Source organism: Benincasa hispida, chromosome 4 (genome assembly GCF_009727055.1).
Source record: "Benincasa hispida cultivar B227 chromosome 4, ASM972705v1, whole genome shotgun sequence".
NCBI classification, from domain to species: domain Eukaryota; kingdom Viridiplantae; phylum Streptophyta; class Magnoliopsida; order Cucurbitales; family Cucurbitaceae; genus Benincasa; species Benincasa hispida.
The window spans coordinates 26,374,492-26,381,159 of NC_052352.1; positions in this window are offsets into that span (position 1 = coordinate 26,374,492).

Here is a 6,668-nt window from a genome sequence, read left to right on the forward strand (position 1 = left end):
ACATCACTCGGTGATCGACTCACCATCAACAAGTACCCAATAACATTCATGTCTGTAGAGTGATAGTGTACTCTCCACAGACATATGAATGTATGGTCTCGGGCTCCATCTCTCGACAGATTGTGATCAGATGTCAGTCCATAAATAATCCTTCATGGAACCTTATAGAATCCAATGTGCGCAGTAACGATAGTATTCGAGGGTGGAGTGGGATAGTGCGCTGGAGAATTGCCTCTCGACGCCTACAAGTATATTCTCCATAGTACGATCTCGCCATACAACAGATGTTGATGAATGGACTGGTCGTACAAACTCGGATCGACAGGTTTGGGTTTTAAAGTCATGATCTGAAAAAAATATTTCTCAATTAAAAAAATATTTGTTTTCTCATTAGAAGAATAATTACAACTTAATTAAAGAATAATGTAAACTTAATTAAAAGATAATGTTACAATATAATTAAAAAGATAATATTACAACTTATTAAAAGATATGTAACTAATAAAGTAAACTATAATAAAAATTGAATATACAATAAAATATAAGTGGGTGAAGGAATCTCGCTCATAATTGTCTTCACTTTATTTTTACTTTTCTTTTGTTAAAAACTATACTATAATATTGAGTAGTTTAATGAAATGCTATGAGGTTAAGTTTAATATGGTTAGGAACACAATTTCGTGAGCTTACAGATGATGCAGACGAGGAAACCGCCATAAGATATGCGCGAGCATATATACTACAAATGATAAGTGGAAGTCTGTTTTCAGATAAATTAAGTCATTTTGTTCACTTGATGTTCCTGTCACTGTTAGCTAACCTCCATGATGCGGGGCGGTATTCGTGGGTTGGAGCATACTTGGCATGGTTGTATAGAAAACTATGCAAAGCTACAAGACCTGAGGTTCGAGAGATAGTTGGGCTTCTCATACTTTTGCAACTATGGGCTTGGGAGCGATTTCCAACAATGGCTCCACAGCTATAACATGTTAATAACGCTCAGTTAGTTGGATGAGCTTACGGTTATCGGTATGTTGTTTTAATTCAATTTAATTTTTATATTACTGATCTAGTTAATTTAAATTCTAAATTATCAATTTAAAAATTTAGGTGAAGAGACAAATTTTGTGTGACTAAGACAGCCCACATGTAGTCAGCCAATATAGATATATGTTTGATCTGCTTCAACCTGAACAGTTACATTACACTGAACCTAATTGATTATTTTATACACATTTTTATTGTATTTATCTTTAATATCCTTTTAATTTTCCCGGGAATAGCTACACAATATCCTTTTATACACAATTGATTATTTTTATTGTATTTGTCTTTAATATTCTCTAATATAATATTTTGTGTTTTAGGTTATTTGGGAGCCGTACAAAATTATTATGCATACTTTGCCTAATTTTTGTACGAATGGTCAAAACATATGGCGGACGATGAGTCCTCTCATATGTTTTCACATTGGTGAGTGGCATCTTCCTAACAGGGTGATTAGACAATTCGGTTTTTAGCAGGATGTCTTATCGCCTTGTAATACTGAACCCGTACTGCATGATATTGACCTAAGGACTGGAGATTGGTCCGAAAAAGTTGCACATTTGGTAGTACGATGGCACTATCGTGCAAGGTTTATTACACTGGGAGTTTCTTTTGAACAGTTTGACACAGATGTCACTCCAGAATATATTCATTGATATAATAATATCATAAGGTGCTACATCACTCGTCCGGAAGCAACTGTGGATCATCTGGTAAATGAATGAATATTATCTAATTATTTTTAATTTAAATTTATTTTAAATATTATCTAATTGTTTTGTAATTCATAGAGATCGAACAACAGTAGACTCCGTGAGGTTGCGAATGATCCAAACTAGGTTCTTGCTATATGTAGTGACAACCAAAGCTATATGGAGGAAATTCATTATATGTACGATATACCTATTGTTCCTTCACCAACTCCTAGACGTAGAGGACCTGTTCGGGAAGAGGATGAGTTTAATGAGGTTGCACATAATGTTGAAGAGTTGTCCCCTATGATACAGATGCAGAGTCAAACTGATTATGTTAGTCCGATGATGATGGTGCCAATATTTGGTTCAGGACATTATGACTCAAAAGCTGGTCTTTCGTCTTCTTACGTGCATGGACATGGTCAGGGTCGTGGAGAACATAATGAATATTTATATTATGAAGCGTCTGTAGAGGTAACAGAGCAACATCAAGAAGCACCCGAGCAACCTCAAGTTCGAAGTCGACGACGACAACCAGCTCGAAATCGACTACGTCCGCCTTGTGGGACACATTGATTTTTGTAATTATTTTTATATAAATGAGATATTTAATTTATATTTTTTTATTTTTATGAGATATTATTTTTTTAATTTATTCTTTTTAGAGTTTAAATAAAATAATAAAATATTTTTAGAAATTGTTTTTATAAAATGAAAAATTAAAAAAAAGAAAAAAAATAAAGGAAGAAAGAAAGAAGAATGTGGAATGTGTAATAATTAAAAAAGAAAAATAAATAAATTTGTACGGATGACCCAAAAATTGAAATGTACTCTCGCTTTCTATCAAAATCTCACTATCTCGCTCTCGCTCTCAAAATCCCGCTCTCTCAAAATCTTGCTCTCTTTCATAATCTCGCTCAAAATTCGCTCTCTCTCATAATAATAATGTTTCACCTTTCTGAAAAAGAGAAGGGGCAAGGTCGAGGGTTCAAAATTTGACCTAGCTTGGTCGAATTTTGAACCCTCGAGTTAATAGAAAAAACAACAACAACAACAACAATATTTTTACAAATAGTTTGAAAATAACAATATTTTCCTAAATAGTTTCTAAAAGGACAATATCCTTTTAATTTTCCCATGTTTCGATTTGAAAAAAAAAAAAAAGAATTGAATACCTTGTGTAGGATAATTTAATTTAAAATTTAAGTCATAAAAGATTTGGAAATTTGGTATTTAAAAGGGCAAAAAAAAAAATACATTTTTATTTAGGATATTTAGGGGTAAAGTTTTGGAGGTTTTGTTGATCGTTTTTGGATGGAGCTTGAATGCCATTAAGTCTTGATAACTTGTAGAAATACAAGTTATTTTACGTTTTTATTTAGGATAATTAGGAAAATTCAGTGGAAAATGCATTAGCATGACAAGAAATCCATGCAAACAATCATACTCTGTGTTCATGTGCGTACAAAATTGATAATCTTTGAAAATTAAAATCTTTCACTTTTAGATGTAGGATTTCAGATGAAATAAAGAGAAAATCGGCCAAAGAAACAAGTTGCAACCTTGAATGCATAGAAGAAATCAACTCGATACCTAACTTTGCAATGCATAGCACCATGCGATGAGATGAAACACGAAGATAGAAAAGGATAAATGTGTGGGCAATGGAAGTCAAATCAACAGAGCAAGTTGGTAGTTGATTTGAGACATTCGTGGAAAAGCCAACGAATCTATGATGCAAAGCAGTCGGCACATCAGGACATGGAAATAAATGCACGGTGCCAGTGAAATCATTACAGAGAGGCGAAGAATCATCTTTTTTATTCCTATAAATAGCCTATTGAAGAATTGTTTAAGAAGAGCAATAGTCCAAGAAATTGGTCGAAGCTCTACACGTCCTCCACTATAAAATCCGTCGTTGCCACCACTTCTTCAAACTTTTCCCTGAAGATTCTAAGTGAGAGCTTAGAATTCTTCTCTGAAAAGTAACAGAGCTCCATTGTCACCACAACAATCGCTCGGAAAACGGCTATACCAAAGCCAAAGGGAGCAAGACATTGCAACCGATGACTTAATACATTTCTGTCTTTACATTTTATCTTTTTGTTAATCTATTTCGTTATGTATTAAGTTATCAAGATTGAGAACTCATTAATTCTTAATAAAAATTCGATTTTCATTTATTTTTATATATTCATGTATTCTTATTTCTTCATCTTGAGTACCTAAATTTTCTATGAGTTAAGAATAATGATCTAACATTTTCAAAAATATACGTAAGTAAAGTCCATTTTGTTTAATATGTACTTAACCTATGACTTGAATCCATTGAGAAATTGGTTTAAGTAGAAATAACCTATTGCTTGAGAAAGTAGGAGATTGTGGAAATCATTACGCAAAGAGAAAATAGCTTTAGAGATAAAGATAAATATTTTGTTTACAATCAACTTGAACATGCGTCTTAGAGATAAGAATGAATGTGGCTTAGAGACTGAGAGGTTAGTTTCTCGTTCTTAAAGTTGAAAACATGGACACCTACTTATGCATCATTTAAGAGAATATTAACAAGTCATTTTAATCCTATGTTATTAACTGTTCTTTCGTTCATTTCATCGCAAGCTATTTTCTTTGTGGTTGTATCTATCATCCATATCACAATCATCATCATTCTTCATAGACTTTCACCACATCACATCTCATTTTTCCACCATTCATTGCCGAGATTCACTACCATCAGTTACTCTAATTAATTAGTAGTATTTTAGGCATATAAGCATCCACTTCAACACATTGATTAACATTCATCACATAAATTCTACATTTCCAATGCTTAGTTAGTATAAGTCCCCGTGTTCAACCTTTTACTCACTAGAAACCTTTTATTTAAACTCATACTCGGATTTAGGTAAGGAAAACTTGTGTTCATTTATATTCATACATCTATTCGTCCAAGAAAGGCATGACTTAGGACTATTTCATTATTCACCACATCATCATTATATTGCAAAGTGAACGTGCAAAAAGTTTTTGGCGCTGTTGCCGGGGAGTTATAAACTAATTAATGTTTGGATTTTTTTTAAAATTTTTTTTTCAGAACTTTAGTCAACGGTGTAGTGTGCACTCAAACCGAAAGAGTGATGCAATCAGTATATGAATGATGGTAGTTCGCTTACATTTGTATTTGACCTGAAGTTTGAGAGAACTTTTCAGAAAAGAAAAAGAGTTAATAGAAGAAGAAGACATCGAAAAAGAAGAATGGGAGACTAGCCAAATGGGAACAACCCTAACATGTTAATTGGGGACAACAACCCTAATGCATAGAATGCGACCAACAACGAAAATGATATGTTGGCACCAGCTCATCCAATACTCCTTACTCATTATCACAATAGACCCATCAGAGAGTATGTTACCTAACCTTTATGATTTTTCATCAGGTATTATGCGACCAGCTTTCGAAGGAGCTAGATTTGAAATGAAGTTTGTGATGCTCCAGATGCTTCAAACTGCAGGTCAATTTGGGGCAGTTCCTAGTGAAGATCCGCTCGTCCATCGGAAAAGCTTCCTCAAAATATGCAATACATCCGTCATACCAAATATCACCACGGAGGAAATCCGATTAAGACTCTTCCCCTTCTCTTTAAAGGAGGAAGCACGATAGCAAGTTTATTCCTTGGAGCCGAAAGAGATAACTACATGGGACCAAATGGTGGAAAGATGCATGGAGGAGTATTTCTTTCCTACTAAAAAATGCCAAAAGGAGACAAAATATTACAAATTTTGAACAAAGGGAGAGGGAAACGGTCAGCGATGAGTGGATGCGATTCAAGAAGCTTGTAAGGAATTGTCCACATGAGGTCTTTCATATTGCGTGAAAATTGAAATCTTTTATGACGAATTGAACAAGATTTCACGGGAAGCATCAGATGCTATAGCAACATATGCAGTATGAACAGGACGTATAATGAAGCAAAAACCATCCTGGATAGGATTTCACTGAATTCGAAGATTGAGAGGATAATGGTTTTGGCTCGAGATTAGGCAGACAAAGAAACAAGGTGGGAAAATAGAAAATGATGTTGTCATAGCATTACAAACTCAATTTGTTGCGATGACTATTCTATTACAAACCATGACGTTGAACCAAGCCAACTGAGCCAACGCAGGAAACACTTGTATAATTCACATGGTGAATCAAGTTGATGCCTTGGGATGCGCTGGATGTGAGGAGTCACATGCATTGCAAATGTGCCTTTAGAATCCATAATCGGTATGCTTCATTAAACATGACCCCCATTCGAACACCTACAATCCTGGATGGAGAAACCATCCAAGTTTCTCCTATGTGTGTGTAGGGGGGAGGGGAAAGGCAATCAACGACAATAGATTGAGTGACAAGGTGATCGATATGCAACTAGAGAAGGGTTTCTAGGATTCCATCAAAGGCTATCAAAGACATCATCAACCGCATAGCCAGTCGTCACAAGCATTAAGCTCATCTACCCCATTGGAAGTCTTACTGAAGGATACATTCAAAAGAATGATGCTCTATTGCAAAGCCAAGCTATCTACATTCGAAGTCCTGAAATGCAAATAGGACAAATAGTTGGGGAATTAAAAACGAGGCAAAAGGGAACCTTACCTAGCAATATTGAGGCCCCAACGCATGTGGGGGATGCAGGAAAATAATAATGTAAGATTGTGATGCTAAGGAGTGGGAAACCACTGAGTGAAAGAATAGAGAGAAGTGACTCAATAGAACTTCAACAAAATGAACAAGCAGATGAACAGCAAATTGATCAATAGACCAACATACCAATGTAGAGTTCAAGAAAAGAAAAATGATGTGAAGGAACTCGTTTACAATGTTGAGCCTAGGAAATGAAAAAGAAAAAATAGAATAAAAGTTTGATTTCCTTAAGTGTG